This window comes from Camellia sinensis, chromosome 4 (genome assembly GCF_055761805.1).
Source record: "Camellia sinensis isolate YWXY chromosome 4, ASM5576180v1, whole genome shotgun sequence".
Lineage (NCBI taxonomy): Eukaryota > Viridiplantae > Streptophyta > Magnoliopsida > Ericales > Theaceae > Camellia > Camellia sinensis.
This window is the reverse complement of record NC_138964.1, coordinates 140,829,551-140,843,685: the sequence shown is the minus strand read 5'-3', so window position 1 is coordinate 140,843,685 and position 14,135 is coordinate 140,829,551.

Genomic DNA, 14,135 nt, shown 5'->3' with positions numbered 1-14,135 from the left:
ACAATTTCAAGATTTTTGGTTTTTTTTTTTTTTTCAGCTTTCATGTTTTGTTCGATGAACCAAGTCGAAGTTTGTTCGGTACATGGCCACACAAATCAAGTTTGTTTGGTCATGTCCATCGAGCGAGTCAAAATTGATTAACTAGTCATGTTCGACCATAGGAGTCCAAACAAACTTAAATTGTTCGACTATTAAAGGACAAACAATCTCAATTTGTTCAGTGACCCAAAGTCCAAAGAAACTTTAAACCCACATCTTTTAAATAAATAAAGTGAAACAAAACACCAAAATGTTGAAATCGTACCCAAACAACTTTTAAATACAAAAAATATTTATTATTTATTTATAATGATTATATATACATGTAAATAAAAAATTTATTTATTTTATTTTGGGTCAATTTCTTTTTGTTTGTTGTTTGTTTATATATATATATATATATATATATTCTTTAAAGTATATGTATTTAGATTTGCAAACCGTTTACCTTTCTCAACATCATTTCACATCTAAAAGAGAAAACCCCCAAAAAAATGATGTGCAACAGGCGGTAGCAATGTTGAATACTAAAAAATATCTCAATAACAAAACAAGTAATTTAGCAACCTAATTGTCCACTTTAAACTATAAGAATTCTAATATAGCCAACATCTCAAAAAATTTAGAACAAACTACACATTTGGCTACCAACAGGTGTTATGGTGGCTATGTTTTGTCTTACAGACTGTAAATATAAATGATGGATGTCATTCCAATCACATAATACATTGACCATCTTCCACGGTTAGACATCAGAACCTATGTCACATCTTAAGGAGATTATTGATTAATTGAGATATCACCAAAAACCATTCCAACCCTCCAGTTTTCGAAACCCACTCTGACTGAATAATTTCACTTCTGATGATTAGAATTCTCATCTTCTTCCACAACACTCAAAAGCTTCAATGCATAGCCATCAACAAACTCATTTCATCCTTTTTCTCTTATCCTTGTCCCTCTCTCTGTCTCTATCTCTATCTATTAGAAAATTATGACAATTTCCTTTATATACTCTGATACCACTTATGGAAAATTAATTCCACTGATGAGATATGAGAATGGAATCCCACTAATATATTGAGAATGAATTTGGAAAAACAAACATACTGATTTTATTTCTTTAATTTTATGGATATATGTAGTATCTCTTTATCTCATTGATCTATCTCATCTCTCATAATCTATCTCACGATCTAATACAATAACTAATACAATCTATTTATAAGAATCCATGTGTGTGAGTTGTATACAACACATAACTTCACGTTTTCCTCATTTGCTTCATGGTGAAGCTTTTGACCATTACTGGGTTTTTCTTCTTTCTTCTTCAATCTTCTTCATCATTCTGCAAGCTTCTTCTTTCTTCTACATATTTAACATGTGATGCTTCATTGCTAAGTATGAAGCTTCTAGTTCTTGATGGAATTAGGTTTGGATTTTCAATATCCCCCCTCAAACCCAATTCGATGGGTTTCTTCATTCTTTCAGTAACTGCAAGCATTAAAGCTTTCTCTTTTGCTGTGAGGATCTTTACTCTTGTCCTCAAATGTTTGTATGCCACATATTTGATTATTCTCTTGTACTTGTGGTAGACCTTCAATGTTGCATTCTTTAGTTGTTTTCCAGTATGAGCATTGCACTGGACTTTCTTCATTCTTAGGCATTTAGTGGATGTTTTATCTTGATGACTTTTCCACTTTGCCTTTTGTTGAGATTCTTCAATTCTTGTCAGATCATTGCCTGTGAAAAAGCAGAGTAATTCAAAGTTTTCATCCATGCGTCTGGTTACATCATAGATATCTTGAATTGGTGATCCTTCACTTGAAATGTTGTTTGTCCCCTTTTGCGGTAAGTTTGGGGTCATTGTGGTCTCCATGTCTGGTGACTCTTCTTCTTGATTGTCATCTAAAGATAAGCTCTTTGTCTGAGCATTTGTTCATTTGGCTTTTGGCACTTTGGCATATGCGATGCAACTAATAATTTGCAAATGGTTGACCTTTGGTTTGTTGCTGCTCCAGGCTTCTTCTGGTGTCTTGTTGACTTTGTATGGAAGCAAACTGGTGGATCCTATGTTCCCTTCTTTGATAAAATGGACTTTCTCTTCTTTAGTGTTGGTGTTTTGATACCAACAGTCCTTTTTAGAGTGTCCAAAATTTTGATTATTTGGCACTGTACTTGAACTCTTCTAGATTGTTGAATAGGTCAAATGAATCTTCATTTTCCTCGACCTCTTTGGGAATTCTTTAATTTTATGGATACATGTAGTGTTTTTTTATCTCATTGATCTATCTCATATCTCATGATCTAATACAATAACTAATGCAATCTATTTATAGGATTACAATCCGTGTGTTCACCACGTGTGTGAGTTGTATAAAGCACATAACTTCACGTTTTCCTCATTTGTTTCATAGTGAAGCTTTTGACCACTAATGGAGGCGAGCTTCCATGAAGCTTCCTTATCTTCTTCTTTATGCTTCTGGGTTCTTCTTCTTTCTTCTTCAATCTTCTTCATCATTTTGTGAGCTTCTTCTTTTCTTCTATACATTTAACATGTGATGCTTCATTGCTAAGTATGAAGCTTCTGGTTCTTGATGGAATTGGGTTTGGATTTTTCAACACTATCTCTATCGTGGTTGTCCCTCTCTCTTCTGTTGACCTGGGTTTAAGCCAACATCCTGCCATGGAGGAGGTCTGGATTGAGGCCGAGTCACAGTCGACTTCTGGCGCTTTGCATTGTACCCTTTAAGGAAATGAAGTTGCGCATTTACCACTACCTATGAATTTTGGTGAGATGGTAAGCGCTTGATCCTAACATCTTCTCCCGTCCCCTCCCACTTTCTCGATCATGAGCTCTACCTCGGTCTCTATCACAATCCCTTTCTTGGTCCCTATCCGCGTCACTTTCCTTCTCCCTATCCCTATCTTTGCTAGATGATTTGCATTGTGGGCTCTCACTTTAGTTCATGTTGCGGTGCCTTTTTCTCAAAGATTCTCTGGTATCATCTTTTCTGTCCCTCCTGCTCCAAAGATGATCTCTGTGCAGTTTCAAGGAGTAGAACAAATATCATCTCATGTCCACATCCCCTGATAACACAAATGCAATACTAAGACAAGCGGCAGATGTGAAAAATGCCATATACACACAAACCTATTATATTAAGCGCACTAACAAATGGAATGAATATTTTTTCCCGCCTAGTTTGGGACTAAAATCAAGACTCAAGTCATAGATTGCAATTTATCACGTCCTCTAATATATATATATATATATATATCATCAAAAACCCAATAGCACTAGAAAAATATTTGAACATATCTAAATTTGGGACAAGTCGGACAGTAACAATAATCAAAACATCCCATATACTAGAAGTGACACCCAAGCACCAGATATTATATCAAAAAATGTGGCCACAACCATTATTGTCAAATCGGGAATCGAATTGTGAATCTTAGAATTCACTTTATTTAGCATAACACATAATTTTATATATGCATATAAAAATATATTGTTTAAAATGAAATAAATATCAATATAACTAAATTACATATTTAAATATAAACAAAATCACATATATCAATACCATTAGTTTATTTCTTTTTTCTTTTTTTTTTATTTTGCAAAAAATGACACAATTTCATGCAAAATATAACTGATTCACTTAAACCGTAATAAATCGCAATGAATAGTAGTAAATCGTAATTGAATCATAGATTCACTCAAGTTAAGATTCAACTACATGAATCAAATCATAAATCGTAAGGTTATAACAGCCATGGCTACAACCATATATATTCTGGTTAACTATAACATCATAGACCTTTTATGAAGCTATGGAAGGTCTCTTCTCTTTGGATCATGTGTGGTGTTTTTGGAACAAGAGAAAAGATGTTTTGATAGTTGTGAGAAGTCATCTTTGAACGTGAAGGGAACTTTTCTTGTTTCCCCCATTCTCATGGTTGAGAGAGATTTCCTTTTTGCCATGATTGATTTTGTAGTTTTTTTTTTTTTTAAATGTGTGTACATCTTGTGTACAAGTTGCACTTCCTTTATGACATTTGATTGATTAATGAATTTGACTTAGCAAACAAGCATGCTCATAAGCCTTTTCGAGCCACCTTAAACATAAGCACTTCTATGATGTTCTACCACTACACCTCATTTGCAATCATAATTGCAAAAGAATAATGAATGCAAGAACAACATCAAGGAGCCGCTAAGAAGTATGGATATGGACATGGAATCATAACTCTACTTTCAGTTAATTCTTCTTGGAACAAAAACTAACATTTGTGTTCCCAAAACTATTTTCATTTACAATTTTGCATACCACCAGGATACCAAGTGATTCCTTCACTTAACAATTTCTTTCAAACATGGGTAAATTACAAATACATCCCCTGAGGTTTGATTAAAATGCAAATCGCCCCCTGTTATTCTGGAAATTACATTCCACCCCCCTAAGGTTTCTAATTTCATAACAAATAGCACATTTTATTAATAAATCATTAAGTCAATTAACAGTTTTTAATGATGTTAGAAATATGTTTCAATTAATAATTTAGGTAATTTTATTATTGTATAGGAGAGCAATTATGAATTTCATTTTTTTAGTTAATTTTGTTAAATAAAAATTTTTAACAAGGGGGTTTTTGTAATTTTTCAAACCACATGGGGCAATCTATACTTTAAACAAACCTTAGGGATGTATTTGTAATTTACCCTTCAAACATTCTCCAAGTTCCCTTATTATGTACCATAACACAAAAAGGAGTCAGACGTTATTAACCAGTTCTATAGGTATCAAACAACACCAGTTCACATATAACTCCAGAATCTTGCTCACCACATTCTTCATGCCTAGTGCCAAAAAATGTCTTTGTGCGTTCTGCTTGTCCTTCATCTACAGAGAGTACTTCTTTGTCCAGATCTTTGTTACCAGCTGATGCAGACAGACAACGAAGTTGGTATACATTCAATGGCTTTGTGTCCACGTCTCTGAAGCAGTTCTTTCTTGGACCTCAACATTAAATCGATATTGGTCAAGCCTTTCCACTGCTCTTCACCATTGCCATCAGTGATGGTTAGGTATATCAGAGCTGATTTTATATCATTTTGAGATGGCCCAGTTTGATTATCATCAGTTTTGGCATTTGTATGTTTCTTAGCATCAACCTAACTAATCTTCTTTTCTTTTGTTGTTCTTCACTATCTACACGGTTTCTTCCCTCAGTTTCACACTCTATCTGTTAGCTCCAGCCCACACTTCACAAGGTGAGGAGCCTACTATCCACATGGTGAGGGTGGCACCATGTGCTAAAGGAAGATGGTGGATAGCTAAAGGAATATGGTGGGGACAGCACAACCAAACCCACTCAGTGTTGTTTCTTAACCACTCCTCCTCTCTCGTGTATAAATTGAGATGAGTGAGGAGGGGTTGATTAGTGAATGCAATGAGCACACTGAGAATACATAGAGTGAGAGAGAAAAATACAGAGAGTGTAATCTGTGAGTGAGAGTGCTATGGAGAGAATTGTGAGGTGTGAGTAACGTAATCTCCCTCCGGGATAATTCTATAGTGATATCTCTCCCGTGGACGTAGGCAATTGCCGAACCACGTAAATCTCTTGTGTTATTGTGTGTGATTGTTTTCTGGTGTCTCATACTCCTAACACTATCTTCAGCATTTTTCCTTCCTCGTTAACATTCAGAAGTGGAATGCATTCTCCTATTTGTTTCCCGCTCCATGTATCCACCGGATCCTCTTCAACTTGAGATGCATCTTCATTCATCTACACCTGGATAGTCATCTGTAAGTTCTCACTATCATGATTTCTGATAACTACTTCGTGTGTCTCTCTCTTACTCCCACAAAATATTTCTACATCATTGTTTTCTTCCACAGCATTGTTAGAAGCTAAATTTAAGCGAGAAAACACACTAGCTCTCTTTTGAGATGGCTCTCTCCTTTTTCACGTGAAATACTTCTAGTTTTCCTTGTCGCCTTCAATGGCTTTGTGCCCACCTCTCCAAAGCAGTTCTTTCCTGGACCATCTTGTTTTCTCAACATTGAATCCATATTGGTCAAGCCTTTCCACTACTCTTCACCATTGCCATCACTGATGGTTGGGTATATTAGAGCTGGTTTTATGTCATTTTGAGATAAGCTGGTTTGATTATCATCTGTTTTGGCATTTGACTTGTTTCTTGGCATCGACCTAACTAATCTTCTCTTCTGTTGTTCTTCACCATCTACACGATTTCTTCCCTCAGTTTCACACTCTATGTTCAACATTTTGCCTTCCTCGTTAACATCCAGAAGTGGAATGCATTCTCCTATTTGTTTCCCATTCCATGTATCCATCGGATCCTCTTTAACTTGAGATGCATCTTCATTCGTCTACACCTGGATAGTCATCTGTAAATTCTCACTGTCATGATTTTTTATAACTACTTGGCATTTCTCTCTTATTCCCCCGAAATATTTCTGCTGCATTGTTTTCTTCCACAGCATTGTTAGAAGCCAAATTTAAGCGAGAAAACACACTAGCTCTCTTTTTCAGATGGCTCCCTCCTTTTCACGTGAGATCTTTTAGTTTTCCTCGTCGCCCTTTTCCAATTTTCATGAGACCGCTGCAACTTCTCCATAATTTCATGCACTGATTCAGTACTTCAGAGTCGTCTTCATTATCTTCTACATCAGCTTTTGACACCAAATTCAAACGAGAAAATACACTTGTTCTTTCACCTCGAGTATTAGAATATATAGGCCCTTGACCCTCCAATATTTTTCGTCACATTGATCCCTCCCTGGACTGAATACAAAAGATGGCTGATTTGAATCCATCAGTCCAAAAGGCATGGGAAATATGCATGCTTCAGAGGAGGACGAATCTATATAACCACCACACGAGGCATATTCTATTTGGTTATCTTCCAAAACCCCAGCCTTTGAGAAAGCATTCCCATTCTCTTTTGCATCAAGATGTTTAGGGGAGGACAGTGGTATGTAATCGCCAAGGACCAATGAAGCGTTATAAGAAGAGATATCTATGTGCTCTGACTCTTTTTGCAATGGGACCGATTGACTTCCAGAAAAAGATGAGCTTGCTGAATACCGATAGGCACATTCATGAAATGAGGTGATCTCGTTGTTTGTTCCAGACATTAACAGAGCCTGGAAAAAAGACAACCCTACATTCAGTGACTGGAGTACATCCACTGAATTCCTAGCTTGACTTTCAACCATGGAGTCATCTCTCTCCAGCTCAAGTTTGCCAGAATCAGCCAAAGGGATTTATTATAAGATTTGACTTTCTTTTTTTTCAGAGATCTTTGTACTCTGACCTTACTAGAATGAAACAAGTATGAGAGCCTTTGAACCTGCATACTCAAACAATAGAAAGTGAGTGTTCAAAAAACAGGTCCAGTTTATGGCTTGTTATAACCAACATGTAATGTTCAATTCCAACTCTTACATATTTAGTTCATTTCCTTTCACAATCAGTCAATCACAGCTTCCCACAATAAGCTTCATCAGGTCACACCAACTATCCCATTAAGAAGTATGTTTGTTTGCTTGACTTCTCTAAGGAATAAGTGGTCGTGTTAGTACCTTGCTATGTCATTCTATGATTGAGCTGAACTGAACTTACACTGCATATTGTACAGAATATGAATCCTTTGCCAAATGATGAGCCTAGATTCTACAAGAAATGTGAATAAGAGCCAACCTGACCTTTAGACAGACCAAAGTTGAACTTTGTCGCTGCATAGTAATTATCTTCAATAGCATCACAGAAATCATGTTAAAAAAGAGGACGAAACCTTAACAAGACAAAATTGAATGACAGGCATAAAATTGGTCTAAAAAGGAAAGAGGTTACGTTACATCTCAAAGAACCAATATCTGGTGATTCACATAGGCTAAAGGGGGAAAAAATATATAATTAAGCAACAATAAATTTGAGCCTAATGAAAACTATGAAAGAATGAAGCTAGGAGGAAAACAACAAAAAATCACACAATCATCAATTGATACCTGTACAGGAAATAATTTTCCTGTTGAACGGTATGCATTTTTTTTTGATCGGCAAAAGGAAAACTTTATTGATGGAAAAAGAAAAATACATCAATAAAGTGGAGCTTGGAGCTAAAACAAGCTCCAACCTCCAAGTTGGTGAGAAACCAACGAGCTAACACAACAGAGAAAGAAAAGAACCAGAAAAACCAGATAGCTTAGGCACTAGATCCCCAAAACCAGGACGGACAAAACACAGTACTGAAAATGGCACCAATCAGATGATACAGATTTTCTGAGCTATAGAGCCAAACACCTTGCCTTGAACAGCTGTTTGAGAAGCTTCTAAAATGAACCCAGTGCTTCAACCCACTCACCTCCGTTAAGATCTGATGGGATAGCAGCCAAAAACAAGAACCAGCATGCACCTAATGAACGGTATGCATGGGGTACAATATTCATTGAACCATCCGTTACAGCCTGAAATACACCATAGAGTTTTCTTTGCTCAAATTCGAAAAGAAATAAAACCATTCCAGCTTTGACTTCTTTCACAAAGTCAACAAAAGCACGTGGAAGACCAAATAGTTTTCTCTTAAAACACTCTTCTATTGTAGTTCTGTTTGACATGAAGATCGCACTAACATCGGGAGCCTTTCCAGAAGCATTCTTCATCCAAACATCAATGGATGCCATAGCTGTCTTGTTACAAGTCATCAATTTAATGAAAAATGTCAGTAACGAACAATCCCAACAATTAACGTACCGGAAACAAGCATGCAAATATAATCAAAGCATTGTACAAAATATCAGACTAGTCATTAAAAAATATATTTTCTACTTTGAGAAACGAGCATGATAACCAACAAGACAAAAAAGAACACTAATTCCCTAAGTTTTGCAAATGATACAATAGAAGATAAAATAGATGCAGTTAGGTTAGCACATAAAACAAAACTAGACAGCATGCCAACAACAATAATAATATACAATGTTAGATTGGTCTCACCAAGAAAAAAACATTGAACTCAGTGGTATCCATCATGACTTTGCAGGTCATACCTGTTTTAGTATAGAATAATGTGGCCTAACTACTAGAGACAACATATATAGATATTAGTACTTATCGTGTCAAAGCAACTAGTAACCAGAGGAAGTGTCAAATTTAATCCAGAAGATAAAACCCATAAGTACTTTGATCATAACAGTGGATAATGCAGTTCTTATCTCTCATATCCAAAACTATGCCCAGTCCACGAAAGGATAGACATTGGTAAAGTTGAATGCTCATGTTCTTCAAACCCTATCCAATAAATTTCGAAACGGGTGTCCAAAAGATTAAAAACTTTGCATGATTTTTCCCAGCAATTAGGAAAAAACAGTTCAAACAGAGGTAAATTTCATGCTTTGGAAGTTCATATATATAACACCAACACATATAAGAGCTGAGAGGGTAATTTTTGGAAAAAATTGGGCCGAGCTGCGAGTTGGGCTTTGTGGCCCAGGAGAGGCAAGGTTACTCCGGCCCAAGAGAGGCAAGGTTACTCCGGCCTAGGAGAAACAAAGTTACTCCGGCCAGGGAGGTAAAATTACTTCGGCTCAGGAATTATTAAGATACTTCGGTCTGGGAACGATTTAGAGTTATGTCGGTCTTGGAATTGTGCTGGCCGAAAGCCATTTGTTCGGACTAAGACCGTACCATTGGTTGTACAGGAGAAAACCGATGTAAGGAGGAGTAGAGTGAGAATCAAACCAAGGGTAGTTCGGCCTACTCTGTGGCTCAGCATAGCCAGTTTTACTTTGGTCGTGTGATAGTTCGGCCTACTCTGTAGCTCAGCATAGCCAGTTTTACTTCGGTCGTGTGATAGTTCGGCCATAGTAAAAACCATCCCACTTGGTTTAAGCAGTGGGGGGGGGGTTGTAAAAGGATAAGCATTATCCTTCAGGAATATGAATCCTAGGAGGACTCTGCATGGAGAAATAAGAGTCCCACTAGGATTGTGCCACTCGAAATCTATAAAAGCTCACAAGCAACACCTTGGAGGAGGTAATTCAATTTTACTTTCTGAGAACATAAAGCTTTGTCTATTTGTCAAGCTTACTGACTTTGGCATCGGAGAGGTTTCCGGCACACACCCGCCGGCTAGCTCACGTTTGTGTTTTCAGGTGACAAAGCGACGTCGTACGGAGGAGTGTGGACTTAGTCAACAGGATTATACGAGGAGAATTATTTCTTCCCCGTACAATTGGCGCCGTCTGTGGGAAGAACAGACAGAACGAAACCTCTTGACTAAGCTTCTCCTTTTCTTATTCAATGGCACACATTGAAGACTTGCCGCAGTCCGCCGTCGACGGACTAACTCCAGAAGGGGGCGCAAGGCGTGAAGGATTACCTTCTGTCCCTCCCATGGCGGACTTGGAGCCCCAAAGACATACCTCCAAGAGGGATGCTAGAGGGAGACGGACTCACAGCCCCCGTCAATCCCATTCCCAAAGTCCCGACAGACAAAGACGGAGGATTGACCCTCAAACTCTGGAAGATCGCGTGAAGGAACAAGATGAATTGATAAGAAAGATGGCGGCGGACATGGAGGCCTTGAAACGCCAGATGAAGAACAAAGAAGTGGCGACAGGAGAGGGGCTCAAACACAAGACACCCCCTCGCCACTCGGAAAATCGTAGTAGGAATACTACACCCTCACAAGGAGAGAACAGAAGCCTCAGGACAGGCGACACTCATTCCTTGTCTTCCAGAACTCGTCACTCTAGGTCTGAGAGGACGAGACCTGAGAGATCATACACTGAAGGAAGCACATATTGGCCTTCACATTCACACCAAACCAGATCTAGACAGACAGAGCTGCCCAGGTCATCCGACTTACGAACCATGCTCGAAGAAAAAGCACGATGCAAGGAGGATGCCAGGGCAAGGGATCCGCACCGAGTTTCTGCCTTACAGCGGTTGGCTCCTCGGACGCATGGAAGCGTCGAGGTTGGAATGCCAATACCGCGCCCAGCCTATGAACCAACGGACAAAGCCTTAGCAAGACTACAGACTTCGCCGTTTGTTCCAGCAATTGAGAACGCGCCCCTTCCATCAGGCTTCCTTCAGCCGAAATTCACTACATATGAAGGGAAGACGGACCCGTATTCACACTTGAGCCACTTTCGCCAAGTCATGGCTGTGTACAGGCGAAACGAGGCTTTAATGTGCATACTCTTCCCATCAAGCCTTGGCGACCTAGGCTTGACTTGGTTCGAAAAGCTCCCAGAGGGCAGCATAGCCTCATGGGCCCAATTGGCAGAAGCATTTGTAACAAGGTTCCGAACGAACACTAAAACACCGGTGGAGATAGACCAGTTACTCTCCATCGACATGGGGGATAAAGAGACCCTTAGATCCTACAACAGTCGCTACTGGGAAACATTCAATCAGATTGGGGACTGCCCTACCAATCTTGCCATTGCGCAGTATAAAAGAGGCCTTCCAGTCGGGAACAGACTAAGGGACTCAATCACCATGACGCCACCCCTCACCATGGAAGCCCTGATGGAAAGAGTGCATCAGCACATCAGGGTAGAAGAGGACGACGCACGTGCCAAAGCAAAATCTGGTGCGACCACAGTACCAGAGAAGAAGGCCTCAGCAAAGGTCAACACAATGGATCGTCAGAATAGAAACGGGCATGGCAGACGGGATAACGGAGAAGACCCTGATAAAAGATGGTTAAGGATCCGCACTACCATAACCACAGTGTTCAAAAAACCAATATATCGAATTCTGAGCGAGATAAAAGATGAGCCTTTCGTCAAGTGGCCAGCCAAGCTAGGAGAAGCTCAGAAAGACTACGACGACAGATCACGGTGCACCTTCCACAAAGAAAAGGGGCACCGAACTGAGAATTGCACGCCACTAAGACAACACTTGGAAGAACTGGTGGCAGCAGGCCACTTGGACAAATATATTGAAGGAGGTACACAGCCAGCCCCCCAGGATCATAATAACCCCAATGGAATGCCGATCGACGCCCCACCACAAGGCATCATCAATGTAATACATGGAGTCTTTGAACCTGAGCGTGTATGCGAGCTCAGGGGATCAATCAAGAAGGCTGAGCACTTTAGGGAAGTATTAAGTGCCCAACCTGCCATCAAGAAGGGGAAGACAGAGGCAACAAATGTTATGTCCTTTTCGGATAAAGACTTGGATCGAATATATTGTCCCCACAATGATGCCCTAGTCGTCACTCTCCGAGTCAAGGATTTTGACGTCAAGCGGATTCTGATTGACCAGGGTAGTTCATGTGAGATCATGTACTACGACACATTTAAACAATTGAAGCTACAAGACAAAGACTTGGCGCCTGCAGTTTCTCCCCTAATCGGATTCAACTCCATGCCAGAGTGGCCCGTCGGCAAAATAATCCTTCCGGTCAGAGCAGGAAGCGTAACGAAACAAGTGGAGTTCTGGGTGTTGAAAGTCCCCTCCACTTACAACATCATCCTGGGCAGAACATGGCTGCATGCCATGCGGTCGGTGGCATCATCTTACCACCAAGTAATGCGGTTCCCCAACGACACCGGTATAATTGAAGAAGTCTATGGAGATCAGATCATGTCAAAACAATGTTTCGCCACGGTGAATGGCAGCCGCGCTGCCAAAGGATACGTTCATTCGGTGGAAGAACCAGAAAGTAATGAACTGTTCGCAGACGTCGGTAAAGAGGCTGATCAGAAAGCGGTGGAGGACTTGGTAGAGGTAAAAATAGATGAGAAGAACCCGGATAAGTTCTTCTTGCTTGGCTCATCGTTGTCCAGCGTTGAGAGATTAGAGGTCTTGGAATTCTTGACCTCTAACATCGAAGTGTTTGCCTGGACGCCCTACGACATGCCAGGTATTGACCCAAACTTCATCAGACACCAACTCAATGTCCACCCATCCGCCAGACCAGTCATTCAACGCACACGCAGATCGGCACTCCACCACGCCGAAATAGTGGCAGAAGAGGTAGGCAACCTGCTGGAGGCAGGAGCAATAAGAGAAGTACACTACCCAAGATGGATCTCCAACACAGTCGTAGTGCCAAAAAAGAATGGTAAATGGCGTGTCTGCGTCGACTACAAAACAGTCAACAAGGCGTGCCCAAAAGATAGCTTTCCTCTACCAAGGATAGATCAACTGGTGGACCTAACGGCAGGGCATAACCGACTTAGCTTTCTGGATGCATACAGAGGCTACCACCAGATCGCCATGCATGAACCAGACCAGGAGGTCACATCCTTCACAACACCAAGGAGATTATATTGCTACAAGGTCATGCCCTTTGGCCTAAAGAACGCAGGGGCGACATTCCAACGGATGGTCACCAAGATGTTTGAACCATTGTTAGGCAGAACAATGGAGGCTTACATCGACGACATGGTGGTCAAAAGCAAGGATGAGAATGACCATCTCAAGGACTTAGGAGAGATGTTTGAAGTCCTGAAGAAGCACAAGTTACGCCTCAATGCATCCAAATGCGCATTCGGAGTTGGATCTGGCAAATTCTTGGGCTTCCTTGTGACCAACCGGGGTATAGAAGCAGACCCCTCTCAGATTAAAGCAATCCAGGAGTTGGAGAGACCAAACTCAGTCAAAGAAGTACAGCATCTCACTAGTATGGCGGCTGCGCTCAACCGGTTCATAAGCAGGTCATCAGACAGACTACGACCATTCTTCCAAGCTTTAAAAGCCAAGTTTGAGTGGGATGAAGAATGCGACCAAGCTCTGGAAAGCTTGAAGGAGTACATGTCTTCCCCACCACTACTTGTTACTCCAGTACCTGGTGAAGAACTCTTTTTGCACCTGGCAGTCTCTCAGCACGCAGTTAGCGCAGTGTTGGTTCGTGCAGAAGGAATACAACACTTGCCCATCTTTTATGTCAGCAAGACATTGTTGGGAGCCGAAACAAGGTACTTGCCCTTGGAGAAACTAGCATTAGCATTAATGATGGCATCCAGAAAATTGGCGCACTACTTTCACGCCCACACCATAGTCGTCCTCACAGCCTTTCCACTAAAAGCTCTGTT